At 39.7% G+C, this 21,380-nt stretch overlaps 1 protein-coding gene and 1 long non-coding RNA gene across 8 annotated transcripts in view; both read left to right on the top strand.

The window, feature by feature from the left end:
* ZEB2 (zinc finger E-box binding homeobox 2) overlaps nt 1-21,380 on the top strand; it is a 134,745-nt gene that overhangs the window by 32,313 nt on the left and 81,052 nt on the right. The gene's annotated exons all lie outside the window — the stretch shown is intronic.
* Nucleotides 1,533-9,261, top strand: LOC123387927. The gene is made up of 2 exons (XR_006602425.1): nt 1,533-8,572; nt 8,965-9,261. It is a non-coding gene; the product is annotated as an uncharacterized LOC123387927 (long non-coding RNA).

Raw genomic sequence — 21,380 nt, 5'->3', positions numbered from 1 at the left:
AGTAAGCCAGAAATCAGCCTTACCATTAGTGCTGCTTTTGAAAACCTAGATACCTTAAGAGCCTTCTAACAAACTCATTGCTTTCTATGTAATTAAAAGGCTACACAGACAGTACATTTTTAGTGGGTTCCATTTAGCATGTAGGTTTGTATCTTCCATCCTTAAATCAATTTCTTTATGTTTCTCCTTTTTCCTTCTCTTTGTTTTCCTCTTTTGCTTGTTCTAAGGGATGCAATAGGAATATATTAATATATATAATATATTAATATTAATTTCAGCCTTCTTAAGCTTTTCACAATCTACCACGATCACTGAGTGATCATAATTATATATCATACAAAAGTGTTCCTAATATGTGTTGGCTCTCAAGGCAGTTTCTTTTTTTCCTACCTGTTGTGTGATCTTGTATCTATCTTTAATCTTCTTGCTAAATGATAGCTACCATCACAGCTTTGGCTTTCCTTGATATTATCTCTGCCTACATGTCCAAAACATAAGTTCACATGAGCAGAAGTTGATCTTATCAAAGGTAAATCAGAAGTTCAGGGAAAAAAAAAAAGATAAAGAAATAAAAACTACATATCTTGCAAGCAATTACTGTATTTAGAAACGTGTGTTCTGTTGAGACAAAAATCATTCTTTAGGTTAAATTGACCATGTAGGTTTATAAGCATAGCAAGAATTTGAAGTTTCCTTGTGAATTAAATCTACTGCTTGAGCTTCCTAACCTCTAATAGCACAGTCCCCAGCAAGGCTGCAAAATAATGTTTGAGTCTTAAAATCATCAGAAATAAGTCAACCAATACAAGTTCAGAAGAACTGACTTTATTTTTGTGGTGGGGCCAAGAAAAATACTTAGCTTTTTGTTTAGTTTTGTTCATGTTAATCTTGATTTTTCTTAGTGTTTTGTATGTTTTGAGTTTTTAATATCAAAGGTAGTGCTCTTTGTAAACAAGTGTAAGCTTACCCAGGCAGCTTCGCTTACACTCTTCCCTTGTAATCAGATGTGGAAATTACACCCTCCCTTTTGGATACATGATAATTACACATTTCAACATGCAAAGGATTGTCTCTGTTTCAGTTGTTGGAATGAAAAAGCTAAGACATTCAGTAAAATATATTATTATATTAAAGATCATTTCCATAATTGTTTTCAGGATTCGTAATCAAAACCATGATCAAGGTAGTTTTAGTTTTGAAAAAGAATACACATGGAAATAAGGAGTGGTTAAAATTAATTGCTAAGTTCCACTTGATTGGCCGTTCTCTTATTTTATAAAAAAGCAATTGGGAAAATACATTATATTCTTTCTTTCAAAAAAATCTTTTGGGGGGCACCTGGGTGGTTCAGTGGGTTAAAGCCTCTGCTTTCAGCTCAGGTCATGATCCCAGGGTCTTGGGATCAAGCCCCACATCGGGCTCTCTGCTTAGTAGGGAGCCTGCTTCATCCTCTCTCTCTACCTGCCTCTCTGCCTACTTGTGATCTCTATCTGTCAAATAAATAAATAAAATCTTTAAGAATAAATAAAAAATAAAAGTAAAAATAAAAATTTTTTGGATCTTATTTCACATTTTTTTCCTCCATGCTTATAGAAATACCTATTTTTCATGTAGACCAAAAGCAAAGGTTAAAAAAAAAATCTACGTTTTTGTGAACATGTGCAAGGTTTGTCAGAGGAGAGATATAAATATAACAAAGGAATCTTTTCAGGAAATGTGTTTTATTTATTGTTTGTGTCTTATTTTTTTCTCCCCCAAGAGTCCTTTTGAACCAACTGAGCTCATTGTGAAAGTTTTGTAAACTCTGATGACGTATCTTAAACTTCACAGCCAGATTTCTAGGCTCATCTGCAGTGCCACTTAACGTCATAAGGTAGAGATGTCAGTGTGGGTATAAGACAAAGCCTGAAAAACTCGGAGACTTTGGTAAATCGCACTAACTCAAAACATTTTTTTCCTGAGGGTTTAGGTTATTGATTCCTTTTTTATTTCCCTAAGCTAAATAAAAGAGAACAGGGGAGAGAAGGCAGTGTTAGATAACTGATGTTACGGTCTCTTGAAATAGTTTATATCATAAGGATATTTGGGTTTTTTCCTATTCAAGTATTTGGTTTTTTCCTATTCATCCAAACACTAGCATAGGTAAGAGAGGATACGTATTCACGCATATTCACAATACATACATATTCACAAATTTATTTTTTTTTAAAGGATTCTAGTAAATTTTTGGTTCTGAAAATGTCTCAACCCAGTTTTCAAATATTTGGACTTAAATGATAACACTAATTAGTGCTTATCTATACATCCTTTGTGTTTTAAAAACGTTGCATAATCTGACATGTATATTTAATTTTCCAAAATATTTTCCCTAGAGAGCATTCGTATATTTTTAGACCTTGGGAGGAACTGGAGATTTCAACTCTTCTCATCCAGAGGCTTCCCTTGTTGGGGAGACATTGAAACAAAACTGCAGAACCAGGATTTGAATCCTAGTCTTCTGATCAAAAATTAGGGACAGGATACTGTTTTGAATGTTGTTGATAGTTTTCTCTCAAGATCCAGCCCGACATGATGTCTTATTTTTAGGCCAAATGACTCTCTACCCCAAAGTGTCAGGTTGTAATTGGTGTATATGCCAAGCGGTGAGTACACTGGAATCAGAAAATCCAGTGTGCCTAAGTGCCGAGTTACTGGACTACGGGGCCACATGTTCTGAACTCAAGATTCTGGTTTTAGTGCTTCTGTGCTTTTTGGAAGGATTGGGTGGTAACGTTTTAGGTGAGGTGTTCTCGTAATTCTAATACAGACAGGGGCAGAGCACCCAGAAAATATTTCACCTGGTAGTGACATGAGCCTGGCATTAAGTGAGTTCCCATTCCTGCCCCCTTCCAAAGTAAGCCAAGCCTGCGTTGGCACATAGAGAGTGTGGGGAGAAGAGTCCATGGCAGAGAGTCGATAGAGGAGAGGACAGGAGGGAAGGCAGCTGAGGAGGAGTGAAAAGGCCTGTGCACCTGGACCCATTATCTGCATCCACCTTCTCCACGTTTAGCTTTGCAGGAGGAGCAGCGGTGGTGAGGAAGAGTTTGGGGTGAGGAGAATGGCTTCCTCTCCGAAGCCATTCCTGATTACACTATGTGTCTTCTACTAGGTTCTATTCTAGGAGGCCGACTGATCTGTGGAGTTCTGGAATCACAATGTAGTATAAGAAGAGGAGTCCTGGACTTGGTCCGGGAAACTCAGACTTCTGGTCCTCCCAGTCCTGCCATCCAGTGGTGGTGTGGTCAGCACCAGCACCAGTGCCTCGCTGGGCTTCCTGTCCCTAGCTGTAAGGTGTAGAGGTTGGACAGAGGGTGTGAACTGGTGGCTGACAGATGTGTTTGTGTTGGCTCAAGAAATATTTTAAACACATTTGAATTGGTTGCCAATATTTAAAAATTGGGAAAGTCACTCAAAAGTTCTAATTTTCAGCTCTTCTAGAGAACTCAGAAGATCTGACTTCCCTGGCCTACATGGCTCCACAAAAAGAGGAAATTTCTCTGGATCCCTGACAGAAGGATCAGCCAACCTCCTTCCTCTTCATGGTCTGTGTAGACATTGATGTGTGTGACCCCTAGTCCTCTTCAGGACTCCTTCCTTATTATAGAGCCTCTAGCTCTCTACTTCTAAATCTGACATGCCTCACTGTACAGTGTACACTGAATCCTTAGTGGCTTCTACATCCATGGTAGAATTGTCTGTATAATCAGCATCAGATAAAAGTTGGAAGATTTAAATAAGTCAGCCCTATTTGGAATAAACTCTTACTTTGAAATCTGATGATGGAGGCAGGTAGAGCTCAGAAAATGTGGCCTTAAAGCTAGACACAGGAAAGGTTTGGCCTCTAACCATCGTCTACCCAGCAAACTCTCTAACTACTTTGTAAATTATCCCAAATTCATTCTTTAAAGCTAAAGCAAATAATATAGGCTCCTTCAGTTAACATAGTATTTTCCCACATTTCCCACTAAACCAACATCTCTGATCTTCTTTCTGAATATTGGGCTCATGAACTTTTTCTGTTCACAAAATTGCAAGGAAGTTATGTAGGCTTAGGAACCATTTGGTCCTATTCAAAAGTAAAGAAATATCCTTGATTTAGAAAGTCATATTTTTATAAACAATTTTCCCAGATATATCCAGTTTGAACACAAAAGATAACATTTGTAACTAATGGTTATAGAGTGTTTCATATTGTCCAAGGTGCTTTGGCAGAAATATCTCATTTGATCTTCACAAAAATTCTAGCCGGAGAAAGAGAGGATATTTAACACAAACAAAGAGTCCAGACTTGGAGAAATCAGATGACTTTTGGAAAATTGGCCTACTGTTTTAATGTGTGAAAGACCCAGTATTCAAGCCTATAGCTTCCAGCTCAACATTCAGTGCTTTCCATGTTATAGCTGTATTTCTAACATGGATGGTTGGATGGACGGATGGATGGATGGATGGGTGACTGGATGCATAGGTGGGTAGATAATCTTACCTAAACAATGATTTCTTTCCCCTCATGAATGAGCAGAATTGTCTCAATGTTTCCTAAGTTGGATGAAAAATCTTTTTGGTAGCTATTCTTAAGTGAATTGTGGATTTTTGTTAAAGGAAACTAGTACGTAAAAAAGCACAATTCATAAGCAGGGTAGGGAATAATTTAAGATCAAAGTTTTAGAGTGAAATAATCATACAGAGTAAAGAAGGGAGGGAGGAAAAAAATAAATGAGGTAGGTAAAAGGTTATGGAAATTAGGGGGGTTAACTGTAAAATAATGAAGTAGAGGATAGAAAACGGAGATTATGGAAAGATGAGAAGAAATACAAGAAGAAATACAGGATAAGAACACTGTGTAGTAATTTAAGAAGTGAAACCCCTCAGGACAGAGATAGGGGAGAAATGGGAAATTCTAGAGAGGAAGCAACAATTAGGAAGTGTGGAAGAAAAACCTCTAGGCCAGAAATCTGAGCAGACTTGAGCAGAGGGGTAGGTGGTTAAATATGGAAACAGAAAGGGATGTTTTTAGGAATTCAGAAGCTGAAAGGAAAATAAATTTTAATCACGAAACTCTGTGAAGACAGAATCAACAAGTCTGAATTACAAGAAAGGAAATTCACACGGTTAGAAGGAAAGAATAGAAATTAGTAAGAGAAGTCTTTGGATTTCAAGAGGTGGGTAGAGAAATGATTAAAAGGAAAGAGGGCACGGTAGTTGGAGGTAGAAAATGAAATGACTCTGGAAAGACGTGGCTGGGACCACAGCAAATTGCAATAATGTAGAAAAGGGAGACAATCATGAAGGAACCAGAAAGAGGGAAGGAAGGAAGGAAGGAAGGAAGGAAGGAAATTAATTTAAGCCCTTTGGGGAGGGGACCAAGCCCGCAGGGTAACCGAGATAAAAGTGGCAAGGGGAAAGTAGGAAACAGAGAAGGCGGCGAGGTGGTTATGGGGCAGAAGGAGGCATTGTGTTCTTCCATTGAACCCTGTGGTATTAGTTTTTCTTTTCCATAACTGAGGACCCTACTTTATTTCACATATTCATATTCTACCAGGATGGTCAATTCACATGGGAGAGGAATTTACAAAAAAGAGCCACTTTTTACTTTTTCAAATTTTCCACAGGTAAGGTAACCCTGATGTTAATCTATCAATCTGAAGGACACGGCACCAGAGCAAGTGTGGCATTGATGCTAGAGGTCATTACCAGTCTTGAAACTGTTTTTTTTCCCCAATAAATTCATAATTCATATAAAGTGGGAGTTATGTCCGTTTATGGCAAAACATACTCTAGGTATTGATTTATATTGCTTTTACTGACGTTTTTTTAGTTTGACTTACAGATTTTTCATCTACTTTTTATAGATTGTATTTTATAACAAAATTGTGTAGCTCCTTCAACAATTCTTTTTTCTTTCTTTTTTTTTTTTTAGAAAGGGAGAGATGGTAGGGCGGGTTGGGGGGCGAGAGAGAATGTCAAGCAGGCTGCACACCCTGTGGGGCTCGATCCCACAACCCTGAGATCTTGACCTGAGCCAAAATCAAGAGTTGGACGCTTCACTGACTGAGCCACCCAGGCACTCCACACTCAACAATTCTTTACCTTGATATATACACTCATTTTATCTAGACTCAAATACATTCTCGCTCTGAATGGTCTAAAAGCATACTCCATGGGGTTCTAGAATTTATTTAGATGCCTCCTCTCCCCCACCTATTTCTAGTCTTCCTCTTTAATTAAATGATGTAAAGCCTTTGGCCATACAATTTCATATCACTGTGAAAATGGAGTAAAAAAATCATAACAGATATAAGAAATGGGAGGAAATTAGTACTTTCATAAGAACTTAAAGCAATTCTCTTTAGTACTCTGTTTAATCTTTTTTCCTTCTTGCTTTACTTCTTTCCTCTTCCTTTCTCATCTTTCTTTTTTCCCCTCCATAATCCCTGGCCCCTTTCTAAGATCTTCACCTCCAAGATAGATGTGCCTGAAAAGAAAAGCAAAATCACTGGTTGCCATACTAACAATTACTTCTGTATTTGTCAGAACCAGTTTGAAATAAGATACAAAATTCCTAAAAGTAGCTGTCTGAAAAACTTTTTTAGGTCTAGCCAGGATATGAATGGAAACCTCTTCCATGTCATGAAAACATGCTTATGTACGACCCCTGAAGAAAAGGAAAAAAATGCCTTAATAATGACAATACCTATCTCTCAGAGTGGGAAACATAGCTAAGTGGCTTTTGAAACACTTACTGGACTTGTTTATTTATTTATTTTTTTTAACCTTTAGCATATGGAGAAAATAGAGATGACAGGCAGGTAGCTGAATGCGACAACAGGATGGCAAACGATTCTTGACTCTCAGGATAGAAAGAATTTATAAGACACGAATCCTAATACAGTTAAGTTCAGGACTGCAGACAGTGGGGGTGGGGAGGCCATGTTTTAAGAACAGTCATTATCCTTAAACATCCTCTTAATGCAAAGTCACTCATCTCTCCCCACCCACCCCCCTGCTTCCTAGAATTAAGGAAGGTCCTTCCTTAACTTGGGTTGCTATGCAGAGATGCGAAATCTCATTGGCTCCGAATGATTTTCTGTTTAGTAGCGACTACTGGGAACCCAGCTAATGTGCATATTGATGTACCCTGTAGCTTCAGAGATGATGAAAGAGCATATTACTTATTTCCACAACAACAAAGCTAAGAGAAATTTGAAAGCAGCCGGTTATTTTACCTGGGGACTTTCTCCCAGGTGACTGGGTTATAGAGCCACGGAATTTAAATATGGGGGCAGTCCCATTTTCTGAAAAAGTTTTTCTGGGGAGCCACAATACCACTCTCAACCCAATAATAATAATAATGAAATAAAAGAATTAAGAGACTGTTGCTTTCATTTGCATACATTTAGTCAACTCTGCCTAAAATATGGAAAAAGACATTATTATGCTCATTCAGAATGTATTTTATTCGTTGTTTACTAGGCTGGACTGACATGATATGATTTGTGCTTTGCGGGGTCACAACAAGCTACTAGCAGGACAATTTGCTGAATCAAGAGGATGATTGTGTCTGGTGCCAGTCAGTCGCAATTAGGACCAGGATCAGGGAGGCCCAGGGCTTGTGCATCGTCTTGGGCTAGCTGCATAGAAATCAGCTCACCTGAAACTAATTGTCACAACAGAGACCTTATGCAAATGAGCCCTGGGGTTAGCGTGGGAAAAGAAAAACTGTCGCAAAGATAGGTGACCTGCTGAGCAGGGGGTCTGTTGCTGGGGAAATCTTTGTTCAATGAGTTTAAAAATGTTTTCATTGTTCAAAAAAAAAAAAGCATACCCACTCACCAAGAGTGTGGCAAACACACTCATCTAAAATTCCAATAAAGTGAAAGCCTGCTTTGGAGCATGCAATAAATTGGTAGTCTATACTTTATAAGGGCTAGGGCAGGAAAATAATTTCCCTTTTGCAAGGGCCTTTAAAGTTGAGGTGCTGTGGGTTGCAGAGTGGGCCTACCTTGAAAATTTGCTTGGAAGGTCAGTTCTGCTGTTATTCTGATGGGGCTTCTACCTCCTTTTCTAACCACATTCCAACTGTCCTTGTCCACAGAGCCATGAGGGGTTCCTGTGAACTAGACAAGAGAGGCCTGTTTCCTAATTGAACTTCACTTTTTTTTTTTTTTTTTTTTTGAACTTCACTTTTATCTCAGGTGGAAAAGAAGGGCCAGGAGAGCTCTCCCCACATGGCAAAAGAATCTAGGAAACAATGGGCAGTTTCTTAAACTGTGGTTTCTCAAATGTTCACAGAATTAAATGAAATGCAAATGTTGTGAAATTCCAAGACAGGTTATATGGCCCGAGTGACCATAGATTGTAGAAATTTAGCAAAATAAAACTTATTTTTAAATAGTTGACTTCCCTTTTCTAGACCTCTGACAAAAATATCTGTAAATGAGCAATATTGTAATTTAATCTTACTTACAGCACACCTTTGAAATAGTCTTCAAAATGTTCAACTTTAGAAAATTCCATGAAGAAAAGTCATTTTAAGGTGGGGAACGTTTTTATATGTTGTCGTAACAAACTTGCTTTTGGGTAATTGATTGATTTTTTAGCTTTTCAATTTTGTTTCCCTAAAAAAGTATGGATTAACATATTGACACTACTTAGCTTTTCACTGAAAATTTCCTGGTAACATATTAAATAATGTGTATTCACACAGCAGTATAAATCAAATAAGGAGAAAATGGGGAATTCTGAGCTTCTACAAGAACAGAGGTGTTTTGTGTCTGGTGATTCTAAAAGACGAATTATTGGAATAAAATATTTTAGGTGAGAGAAAAAGAAGCAAAGTTGCACTGCATTAGCTTTGAATGCAAATGTTATTTTGTCTGGCAAATTACTGGGTCTGCGAAACTAAGTGTTTTCATTGTGTTTCCTAAGGGGCTGGATTGAAATTTGGACTTGTATCTGCTAAGCGAGTTCAGGAATTACCTCGATGGCCACCACAAAACCTAAAGAAAGTTAGGCTCAAAAGCAGCACGACTTAATCACAACTTAAATTAAAAGGAAAAAAAAGAAAAAAAGAAACCAAACTCTTTTGTCCCTTCACCACTGTCTGAAATAATTTCCACATATAGGAGACAGTTCACAGTGGGTATGAAGTGCTCAGCTTTCACTCATCAAACTTTAATCGGAACTGCATTTTAGTTTTTGAATAAAGAACACTTAAAAAATTTAGATGCAAATGATTTTGCATTATTCATGCCCTAAGTGTCCTTGTAGATTTAAACACTTCTGAGGCCACCTTGATTCAAGTAATTACCTAGGCCCTCACTGCTCCGTCATGAATAAGGTATTTTGTACAAGCAAAGTGTGTACCCGATGAGCTTTTAAAGTGGCTTTACACTGAACTTGTGTATTGCTTCTCGTGCATGAGTGAGCCGAACACGCGTCGCAATCTGTCTCAGGTGGGAAACCCTGGCTGGGCATCCATGGGTGACGGGATGCAACCCGAGCGTCTCTCTCCACACACATGCTCTTCCTTTTGTCTCTTAAGAATCTCAAAGTGATTCTCCTGCCTGGGTCTAGTAGCTGTTTGAGAATCTAAGAGAGCAATAGAATAGGAAAAGGAATGAGAGGAAAAGTAGCACTGGTTCCGCTTAACTCCTCTGTCCCCAGAGTTCATTTAAATGGCCACTTTTCAGCCCACCTCGCCTCCACCAGCAAAGGCTTCTGCATAAGGTAAGAAGTCTCTCTGATTTTATGTGGCTCAGTACATCTGTCTCCCCATCTGTCAGCCTAGACTCAGCTCCTAGAGCCAGGTCCTACCTCCACCACCGTATTCCTCACAAACAGGAACTGGCTTCACATTCAAAGGTGAATGGAGAATGCTTCCCATGGAAATGAAAGTGACCACGAAGCCTGAGTCTCTAAGTTTATACACACACACACACACACACACACACAAAGAAGGTTCGTAAGAGTTAAACATAATGGGCTGAGGCCTGTAGCTGGCGTTTGTTACAAAATGCCCAAGACTTTCCTTTCCAACTCCGTGGCTTTGAAGAATTATAGGAATTTTATGATGTGCTATTGGAGTTATACTGGCAGAGATTACAGAAAAGGGGTTAAAGTTGGTTTATGGTAGAAAAAAATTATGCAGAAACCAATAAAAATAAACACACTCAAGTAGACTAAACTTGCTGGGCTTTTAGTTTTAGTTTAACAAAGGAAGTTTAGATGAAAGTAAATGTTGCAGCTTTTAGAAAATTAGTTGACACTCATACTTGATCATCTTTACTACACAGCGGTATAATTAATATTTAAACATTCTAATAATGCAGCTTGCTTTGCATGCACTTTTCAGCCTCACAACAGTATATTTTATCTGGAATTGTGTTAGCATTTTCTTGGGTACTACCCATTTTCATGGAGTTAAATTTAAAATAGAGTAGGGCCTTAGCCCTTATGGCCAGTAAAACATCAATAGGAGAGCGAACAGGTTTCATACATCTCCCAGACAGTTTATTATTAAGACCAATATTTACCCGAGATAGTAGATAATATATAAATTGTGTTCCATTGCGCTCGTGAACGCTTTTAAATGCACAGAGCAGATTAAGTTTGAAAGTTGCGTCTGGCTGTGGTCCACTCACTTCTGACTGTCCGAAACAGGAGAATTTTGATTTTGGGAAAGCGGTGTGAAATGAGGAGACAGCATGTGAAACGCTCAGCCCGCCGATATCTGCCCATTCATTAAGACATCTGATTAACGCAGGGAACAATTTTTATTTCCAATACATGAAGTCATTTCGAAGGCATTGTCTGAGCTGTGACGGCTGAATGCCCAGGAACTTGGTAAAACAAGGAAACTAGTAAAATGTAGAGAAGTTAGCTTAATTGAGAGAAGACGGAGCTAATTTATTTTCCTATGAGAGCTTTCTTCCTGCTCCAATCTCAGGGCTGTAGGTGATAGGGAAAAGTTGTTTCAGGTGCTACCTCCAGCTCGGCCCCTTTGAAGAGTGCAAGGTGCCTGGTGTCCTTGATCTTCTTCGAGGTCGAATGGTGAGAAAGAGCGTTCTACTTTTCCACTGTAACTTCAGTGTTCTTTAACATAAACAGAATTTGCATGCACATATTTACTGCTCATTCTGTATAACTGAGTAGGTGTACTGAGTTGCAGGTCTATTTTGAGACTCGGCCCATGTTAACCCCTTGAGGCCCACTTCACGATAGGTACCGCCCTGTGGGAGTCCTATCAGTCAGGGAAGGATGAAGCCACAAGGGATCCAAGGCCACGCCAACACTGGGGCATCTCATTTCACTTAATTCTGTGAAACCTTGAGCCAAGGTTGGCACAACTCAAAGGGCATAAATGAGAACTGCAAAATTAGGCAGGTTAGGTGCTGAGAGAGAAAAGATAAGCAACCGAAAAAAAAGAGCCTATAGAGAAGATCCCTATAGAAGAGCGCTACGTAAACAAAGTTTCACAGGGTAAAAACCAGAGGGATCTCATGTGGTAGCTGTCATGAAACGGTTTGTGCAGGCTGCTTTGTTTCCTTCTGTCAAAGAAAGTCATTTTCACAGATTCATGGAGATGACCGTTTTTATTTCTGATATCCAGAAACCGAACTGGCACTTTGGTCTCTTTGTATTTTATTGGATTTGTTTTGAGAAAGAGAGCTAAATGAACTCAGCTTACAAATAACGAACAGCCCCTGAACTGTATAAAACCTGCTCTTGAGGTGGGAAAGCAGAGATAAGTTGAACCCAACTGCTGTCACATGTATGGGTTTGACAGATAGGTAAGTCCGAGAGTGGACAAAATTAAAAACATTTTTCATATGCTAATCTCCACCTGCACAGGAATTTTTTTTTTTTTTTTTTTTTTTTTTTTTTTAAGGAGGCAGCCTACTGGTAGACTAAATTCAAGAGCTGTGTATCACCAGTACATTACTTCTAGGAATTGCCATGACACACAAAAAACGAATAACTACTTTCATGACCAAAGTCTTCCACAGAATCTTAATTTCAGATGGATGTCATGATAGCGTGGCACAGCAATTTGTGGAAAGAAAAGTGACCCATACATGTCGCCGTTAAACTAACCTAATAATTCCCTCCAGGTGTAATGGGCTCAAAGTTCTGTCTGAGGAATTACTTTTTTAGTTGCTGATACAGGTAAAAGGGAGCGCCGTGGTCTGCCTTGCCTGTCAGGTGGTAGGTACATGTAAACTTCACAGTGAGTGTGGGAGACAACAGGGGATGTCAATGAGAACCTACAGATGAACCCACAGCAATGAAATCGGAGAAGGTTTATAGCAAGTAGGTAACAGTTTCAGTCCTCTGTGAGAACACATAAACTCCAACTTCACACTGGGACAAAGCAGGGCAGGACATTTGAGGTAGAGGATGAGAAAACCTTCCTCTCCTTCTGATAAAGCCTCTCCCAGACTTGTTTAAATGCCACTGGGCTGCTATTGAATGCTTACCATTTCTCTGGGTTTTATATTATTGTACAGGAAGCTTTGGGAGTTTCCTTTAATTTTGATAAATATTCAAATTTGTGCATAATTTCTACACTTCGGTTTTGAATGATAGAAAATTTCCCATGCTTGTTGAGTTTCCTTTCAAGTAAGAAAGTAATTCTTGTAATAAATGAGAATGTTGTGTTTCTTTTTTCCAATATTGTCAAGCTAATAAGCCCTTACTTCAGTTTATAAATTCAAGATTCACTAATTTATTGAAATGAGAGCCAAAATAGTCCATGAGAAGTCTTGAACATCAAATGGTGACTGGAAAGAAATGGGAAGCTAATGGTTATCTAAGGTGAGGTCCTACCTTTTTCTAGCAGAGAGTCCTCCGACTTAGGAAACTTTTGGTCCAAATGCCTGTAATGGGGTTAGTACCCTCAGTTACCATGCGGTACTCTTTGGGGCCCTATGAAGTAAATTCTAGTCCATGATGATAACACTGGTGTCACTTTAAAATACACTCTATCTGGGAGGTAACAGTCAGAGAAATTTTCTGGCATGGTAGTTTTTGTGTGGAAGAGGAACTTAAAAGAACATATGCAGGCACTAGATGAAATGTTTTGCTTTGGCTTTACGTGGAGGGAAAGCTGGACAATGGTCATTTTACTTTTTAAATGGAACTTAAACCCTGATGCCATGTGACCGGCCAGGCTGCTAACAGGAAGGAGAAGAGTTAGTTAGCATCCTTAACATTCTTTGATTGGGGAGCACATTAGGAGGTAGATAAGGGAGCAGCATGGGCGACCCACCTCCTGGCCACGGGAGGACAGTGCCTGGAATGTCTGCAATTTGTTTCTATTTTTGTCACACCTATGTGTGGCCGCCCATCTGGTCTGAATCAATCAGTCTCATCCCAGGGCTCTGCTTCTCTCCCAGCTGAAATAATACCCTCCTTTTCCACTGTTCTGCATTAAGGAGGTTCACTTTTCACAACTGGCCAGGCAAGACTATTCACAAGGCTAGATGTTTGTAAATACAGGTGAACCCAGGAGGAGGCATTGGGGAGAATTAAAAAAAAAAAAAAAAGAATATTTTATGCTACACTCTGCTTTACTAGAAACAGTACTTGGGAAAATTGAATGATTCATTAGCAAAATACTTGACTCCAGGAAGTAAAAGAATGATGCTGTACCATTTTGTATGCATGTATCCTAATTTGTTTTTTAATGCAGTTTTCTTTGCCTGAGTTTAAACGAGGCTATTCTACCTACAGCAGATAAAGCCAAGGTATGAGGTATTGGCCATTACTTAGGCTGAAGGATTTTCTTAGGCCATTTCTCTCTGTTCCACACTAGAATAAATAATGCTCAATTCATCTACACCTCTGTAACAGCCCTGCACCTCTGCTGCTAGATCATTTTCTTGACATTCCTCATGTGCACATTCTGTTCTTTAGCAGTCCAGCACCCATGCCTCCCCCGTCTGATTCCTGCACACCTGACAGCCTCTCTCTCTCGATAGTCCAGTTTGTAGACCACTGACCTCTATTACAAAGGTCAAGGTATTCACCAGTGAAACCAGCTTTAGGACCACATAGCACTCTTCCCACAAGAGACCTCAAAACTTACAGACGTTGGCCTTGGCAAATTAAATAACAAGGGGAAAAGCAACTCATGCTCCCTATCTGCCCAGTTTCCCAATGCAGTGGGAACTACCAGCCTATCGTCACCTCCCATCCGGGAACCCCAGGGTTATTTCTGTCTCACCCGCCGCCTTTCTCACTCCCCACATCCAGTCTGTTAGCAACTATTGCCACTTTCTCTCTCTCTCTTTTTTTTTTTTTTGGCCAACGTTTCCTGAATCCACCCCCTTCCTCTTCATTCTCATAGTTGTGGTCTTGGTCTAGGCTTTGGCTTTGGCCTTGGCCCACTGGGAATTTGCGGCCTTCTTCTGTCTCTGCGTCCGTAGGAACATATCAAGCCTCAGCTTAATTTACCACTGACGAGCTTGCTCTCCTCTGTCTGTACCTTTAACCAGTCCATCATTTTCTTTGTGCTCCACTGGGACCACCGACTGCCCTCTGGACTCATTCTGTGGCTCCCTTTCTAGGTCTCACCTCGTCATCCAACCCTCACCTCATGGCACCTGTCTTTTTTCTTTCTTGTCCAAAGTAAGCCCTTCTATTCTTTATCCAGTCATTTCTCTCATTGCTTCAGAGACTCTGCTATGCTGTCCCCACCCCTGATCGGTGCCCCTGTGTGGCAGATCTGGAAACTTGGGATCTTTCAACGGTCCTTCCTTGCCTTCCCTCCATTCTGATGTGGCAAAGTGTGGTCAGTGAGAATGAGACCACGTTCAGAACCTCAGCTCTACCACTTGCTACCTATGACATTGGACAAGTGACCGAACACCCGTAAGCATCAGTTTCCTCATCTATAAAATGGGTTATTGTGAAAAAAAAAAAAAAAAAAAAGGCAAATGATGTTGAACACTGCTGGCACATAGTAAGCTCCATTTAAATGTTTGTTGCTGTTCTTAGAGGACAACTACCCAATCACACACCTTCAGTCACTCTCACACCCTGTGCTCCTTTATCCTCACGTGTAAATTTTGATGACAGCACAACTGAGTTCCTTTAATCTGGTTCCATCAGTAGATTATGTCCTACAAACCAAGGACAAAGTTAATTGAATGTGGCTGGTACCAACCAAGTGATGATGAAACCTTAAATGATGCTTTGTGAGGATGATTATGAAGAAGATGATGGTAAAGATTATAATAATGGTGATTATGATGAAAAAAACATGGCCAGGCCCTCCTTTGGGTTAATACTCTTGGCTCATACAGCTAAGTCTCCAGGAAACATATAGCATTCCCCCTCAAATTAGTTTCTTCTTCCCATTACATGGAAACATGTTATGCGTAAAAAAATATATTGTGCGGTATGCATGAGATTTATTTCTCAGAAGGCAGAGAAATGGTAAGAATTTTAAGTGTTCTACATACTTATTTAGATCTCACATCAGGAGATAAAACAAATGAAAACTCTGACTTGTTAATAATTTACATTTTAGTGGAAAATTCATACATGCTGTTAAGATACCTCTAAGACCCGACACAGAAAATGCAAATAACTTACATCCACTGCGCACTGAAGACAGACTTTGTCTGAGAAGAAAACATTATCAATTAAAAGAAACAACAACAGTGTTTACAAGGGAACATTGGCCATATTTACAGGGCTATGATTCTAATTTCAGATGACTCTTTTGAAGTATTCACATTGATGATCTCTCCATTCATCAGGTGTTTCTTACAAAAAAATCCACCAAGGTCTACCTCACCACCTAGGAGGTAGCTCACAAGTAGGGGGTTTCTTTTCAGCAAGCCACACCATCACTTTTCTCTAACAGCTTATGCAAAAGTTTCGTGGGGGAGGGAGAAGCCCGAGCCAGAAAGAAAGAGAGAGAGAGAAAGAGAGAGAGAGAGGGAGAGGAGTGTGCATGACAATAACTACCTCTGTCCCTTTGCTTTTTGTTCTTTTCATGTCAGGGAACTTTTTAGCTGTGCTGCCCGGGTAACTGCTCTGGAAGGTTGGGATATCTGTTGTTGAAGGAGGTTTGTGATTGAGGGCCTTCTGACACAACCTTTTGTTGCATTGAGGTGTTTGATCCTCTTTCCTTTTCTTCTAAAACCAATCCCATCCCTTTAAAAAATGGATAACCAGCACTTCTTTTACTTATTGTCAGCTTTCGGAAAGTTGCTGTGGGGGTTTGTAGAAGTTTAACTGGTTAACTCTTTGCATGCTGATAGGCTGCTGATAAATACACTTCTTCTTTCTGAACAGGAGAGATTTTAATCACTTTTTATCAGGTATATACTGTTTTTACTCATGCAGAGCAACTGAACTGCGTTCTGTCCGAAATACAGTGCTTGTGCTCAAGGTCTTGAAATGCGAGAGTGGTTCAGGCTTTGAAATGGGACAGGACACATCCTTACCTCTTTTTTGTCCTCAGACTGAAGTGGGTGAGAGGTATGACTCTGCCATTTGTAATACCTGATAAGGTATACTCATTTTTTAATTCAAGAACGGCAGGCTTCGGTAGAAAATAAATGCAACGACTGACTTCGAAACGGAGCAGTGTAACTATATGGCAACAAAAGAAGAGAGCCTCAGAAGGCAGAGTGTAAGGGTCTTGTTCCAGCCTGCTGGCTAAATGCTGGGATAGTTTTTCCCCAAAGGAAGGGACACAGCCCAGGCTATGGGGAGAGAAAAGAAGCTTAAATGGATTATTTAACAAAAAAGCAACTTACGGCTTCTAGATAGTGACCTACATCCTGCACACAATGATGATATCTTTACGGCCGTGATAGGGTTAATAACCTAACATCATTCATGTAGTGTTTTTTGAAAATTGAATTTTACTGCTACAAAGTAAATGTAACAGCCCTCTGGAGACAATATTACAGGCACTTTATTGTTTGCTAAGCTGATGTCATCTTTCTACAGACTGACTTTAAAACAAAGGCAGAACATTTATTACAAATATCACTGTGTGAAAGGAAATCTACTGAAATATTGTTTAGAAGGTGAGCTGATAAAAAAGTATTAATACTTGGCTTTGATCATCTTACACCGTAAAGTTGTGATTTCAAAATGCTGCTCATGTGATCCCTATTCAAAGCAAAACTTCATCCTGGAAATTCCTCTCCACCTCTCTAACATTATTCGCCCTCAAGTTGGAATATTTGTTTAAGCTTCCTGCCTGTTTTGGATACATTTTTTACTCTGTAAGGGGATTTATTAACACAGTTGATGAGCTCTTGAGAGGGAAATTAAATAGCACCTTTTAGAGATGATGTATGTATGATTTAAGAAACAAAGTATGGAGATGAAGCTGTTTAGTTTATGTAATGAACTTTCAAAATCACCTGTAAGTGGTGGCTGGAAAGTGTGCAATTTAAATAAGCTGTTGAAGGCATTGCCAGGCAAGCATTCTGCATGGCACATTGCTTGCAACTCAGAGGGTTTGGTCCCCATATCTGATGCACGTGTAATATAGGGTGAAGTTGTTTTTGGATCACACAGGAGTTTCTTAGAGCTTCATTTCCACACTGTAGCCCTTGAAAATGTATCAACTGAGCAGACACGTTTGGCTCTTTCTTACAAGGCACAAGTAATTTGTTTGTAAATCAGTTACTATTCAAGAAAAGTTAAATTAGGGAGAACTTTGGTTTCTTTGATGTTTCCCACTTCGAAAGCCAAAGAGCACATTAATGATCATTTTGAAGTAATAATGATAATGAGGAAAACGTAATTTTGATAGTGAGCTACACTATCTCAAAATAACTTTTCAGGTACGGTGTGTGAATACAGCCCAAATGACAAAAATAGCCTGATGGTGTTTTTCTAAGAAAATGATTTAGTGCTCTGCTTTTGTCTCTGAAGTCTGCTTAGAAAGAAAACACAGGTCAAGGAAATTGGGTTAGAAAAAAAGACTGGTGTGGGGTAGGTGTAGAATTATAGGAAGAATATCTAACAGGGAGTCTGTGGGCACTCACCAGATCAGCAGACGAAAGTCTCGCCAATGTTTGTGAGCTGCTCAGGATGGACTGATGACATTTTATCAATCAAAAATGAATCCCCAGACATCTACTTAGCATGCTCTGTGAAAGGCAGGGTGGTGGCTGGTGTCTGGTACCCAGGCCCAGGAGAAGACTACCTATACTGAGATTGTGATTCAACCCAGAACTTAGCTGCAACATTAAAATACTTATGTGGCTAATGACTACACTACTATAAAAGAAAACCATTTTTTAAAAGCTTACACTTACTTGAAGCATTTTACTATAAACCTGCCAACCGGGAAGTTATTTTATATTCGGCTATTCATTATTGTATTTGACCAATATTAACTACTTACCAGGTGCTAGGTACAGCTTTAGCACCAAGGTCCAAAGGTGAGTCCTCACAGAGCCTCACAGGTCAGTGTCAGAAACTTTGGCTTGATGCGATCAGAGCCTGTCACATGGCAAAGAGTAAAAAATTCAATATTCAGTAAATACTTAATATTCCGTAAATGTGCAAGAAAGCCATAATTTTTTGTTGAATGACTGATAGAATGAAATCGAGTAAGAATCGAGGTAAGTTCTTCATTCCATTTGTGGACAGGGAGGAGCTGAGATTTCCCCTCCTTAGGCAGGTCAGCACAATTTTAAGAAGCGACATGCTTGAGCTGGCCTCAAAAAACAAAAAACAACAAACAAACAAACAAAACAAAGTGGCATTTACTATGTGAGCAAGGACAGGAATTGTGCAGGGGTGGTGGAAACAGCACCACAGAATAGGGTATGATTTTTAGTGGCACAGCCCAGTTCCGGTCCCTGCACTCCTTCCTGATACTGCCTTATGGATTTGCTCCCAACCCTTCTCTCTCCCTACTCCCTGTTGTATGGTCAGTGATAATCCCCCCCCCCCAACACACACATATACACTACCATTGGGATTCAATTGTCCATGTCCTCAAGTAAGATCAAAAGTATCTCATTCATCTCGTGAAAGAAGAGAAATGGCATGACTGTGCCTCACTTCTATCTATAAAACTCAAATTTTAGTTGTCTACTAAGAGACCTCAGTTTTGACCAAACCCTGTTTTTTAGCATCCCACATAAATGAATAAAAGAAGGGGGGAGCAGTTAATATTTAGGCTACATACCGATCTTGTAATAAAAGGCTTTTTTCAAACATCAGAATGAATTTGGTTTATTTTCAAACATCGAGATGAAATCATTATTGGTTGCTTTTGGTCTCCATCTTAGCAAGATGTCTCATGGACGGGACACTCCACGCAGGGGAGTTTGGGACAGTTCCAACGGTATGAGGCCTGGTGTCATTACCTCCATAAATAGAAGTGAGCTTCCTTTCTTCTGCAGCTCTACATTTCCTTGCCTTTGATTCTCCTTTTTTGCTTTTTCTCCCGGCAGGCCTTTCCTCTCTCCTGCATCAGCCAGCCACTCTATAGGCAGATGTGCCTCTTTTTCCATTTGCCAGCACCCCCCCCCCCAAATCTTCCAAACTACTCCCCTTTGAAGTCTCTATTACCGATACAATCACTGTTGTTTCCCCTCCATCCCCTCTCTCTCCACTTGAGCTTCTTCTCTCCCTAACCCCATTAGTTACATCTGCTGCCCCTACCATTCAGCCTGTGTTAAATCGTAATGCGCTTGACATAACTTCGGTTTGTCTGCTAAGTACTCAATCAGCACGCGCTGCTATCTTCTGATTTGTAGGAAAGGGGGCAAGAGAGAGTGAGCTGGCTCAAAATGCACTAAATGATTCAGCTCTGCCCAATTAGCCCAACTAAAATGAGAAATTGACAACTAATGATAATGAAATAAATGGGTCTTAGTTAAGAATATAAATCCCACAAACTTGGTTCCTGAAGCCTGTGGTGGATACCGTATCCTTCATATGGTGGTCAGATGGCTCAGGGGATGGAAGGACGGGTGAATGAAGGGAGTTGTATAAATAATTCCAGTGCTTGTTAGTTGACTGGGGTTCTTTCCCGGTGATTCCTTAATGGATCTTTAAGGGATCTGGGAGCCACCAGAAATTGCACGTAACATTTTGTGCATTGATGCCTCTGCCCGGGCTGTGGGTCCGTGCACTTAATCAGATTCTTAAAAAGATCTAATGTGTGACCTTCCCAAAGGTTAAGAACCACTGCTAAGTAAGGGAAGACACCTATTTTGTCGGTGTTTGCCTGTGGTCTGGTCCCCCCCACCACCCACCCACCCACCGCCCCAGCACAGTTTAATATCTCACCTGATCTGAGCAGTTCAGAAAGTAGAAAGAAACAAGGTCTTAAAAGAAAAAATTTACCTTCTTTAAGAGGAAAAAATGTTTAAACCACCTACCAAGTTATACAATTTACTTTTTTTTTATTATTATTTTAGTTTTACTACAATTCCAAGACAGGCTTTTTTTTTCCTTTTTTTTTTTTCTCCCAACAATGGGTATAATCACACATCTGAACATAAGAATTAGTTTTATGCAGTTCCATAGAAAACCAAAATCTTGAAGAACACTTTCAAAACAACCAGAGAAAAATAAACCATTCCTTCCGTCAGTCTTGTTAGAGAGGGATTAAGAAACTGGCAATTATTTTGGCGACCTTAATTGTCGCGCGGCAGGAAAATATGTAATTAGAGCACGTTCCCAGGCCTGCACACCTGCAGCACATCCTACAGTTTAATGTCAGCTTTCAGTACCCGTCGGTGCCAGGTTCTAGCACAGCCAGTCACAGTGACGCTCTGAGAACATTTCGGACTCATGTAATGTGGCTTCTGTGTATGAAAGAAGCAGGCATTTACACGACCACACAATGGGGTGCATTGCCGCAACACTGCTCTCATTCTTTCCTGACGCCCACCTTCAGCACTGCCCTGGTTTACTCCGTTTGAGGTTTTATTGTTACGGTATAATAGTCCTGTACATTTTTGAAATTCCCTTATTATTCAGCTTATTAATACAGTACTGACTTGATTATCAGGCAGCCGTTGTGCAGCCGAAGATTCAGTTGCATTAGCTAAGTCAGAAGCTGAGTAAATTCTTGGTATGAGGAGAACAATTGTTTGACATTTTTTTTTCCTTGTGTTAGAAAGATGGGCTGTGGTCGTTCTCTATATAGTTGCATTTTGGAATTCGCTGTATATTCCCTATATGTTGCTGGGCATTCATTTTTCATGTAGAAGAAGCTTAAAATGTACTCTCACTAATTTGAAAGTGTTTCAGGGTATGGGAGGACTCTATCATGATTCTCATTAGCATTTTTCTTCCTTTTTTTTCCTTTTATTGGCTTTTTACAACAAAAAGAAAGAAGC

Source organism: Mustela putorius, unplaced genomic scaffold (assembly GCF_011764305.1).
Source record: "Mustela putorius furo isolate JIRA1106 unplaced genomic scaffold, ASM1176430v1.1 tig00003867_pilon_pilon_pilon, whole genome shotgun sequence".
NCBI classification, from domain to species: domain Eukaryota; kingdom Metazoa; phylum Chordata; class Mammalia; order Carnivora; family Mustelidae; genus Mustela; species Mustela putorius.
The sequence above is the reverse complement of the archived record's forward strand: the minus strand, read 5'-3'. Positions and strand labels throughout refer to the sequence as shown.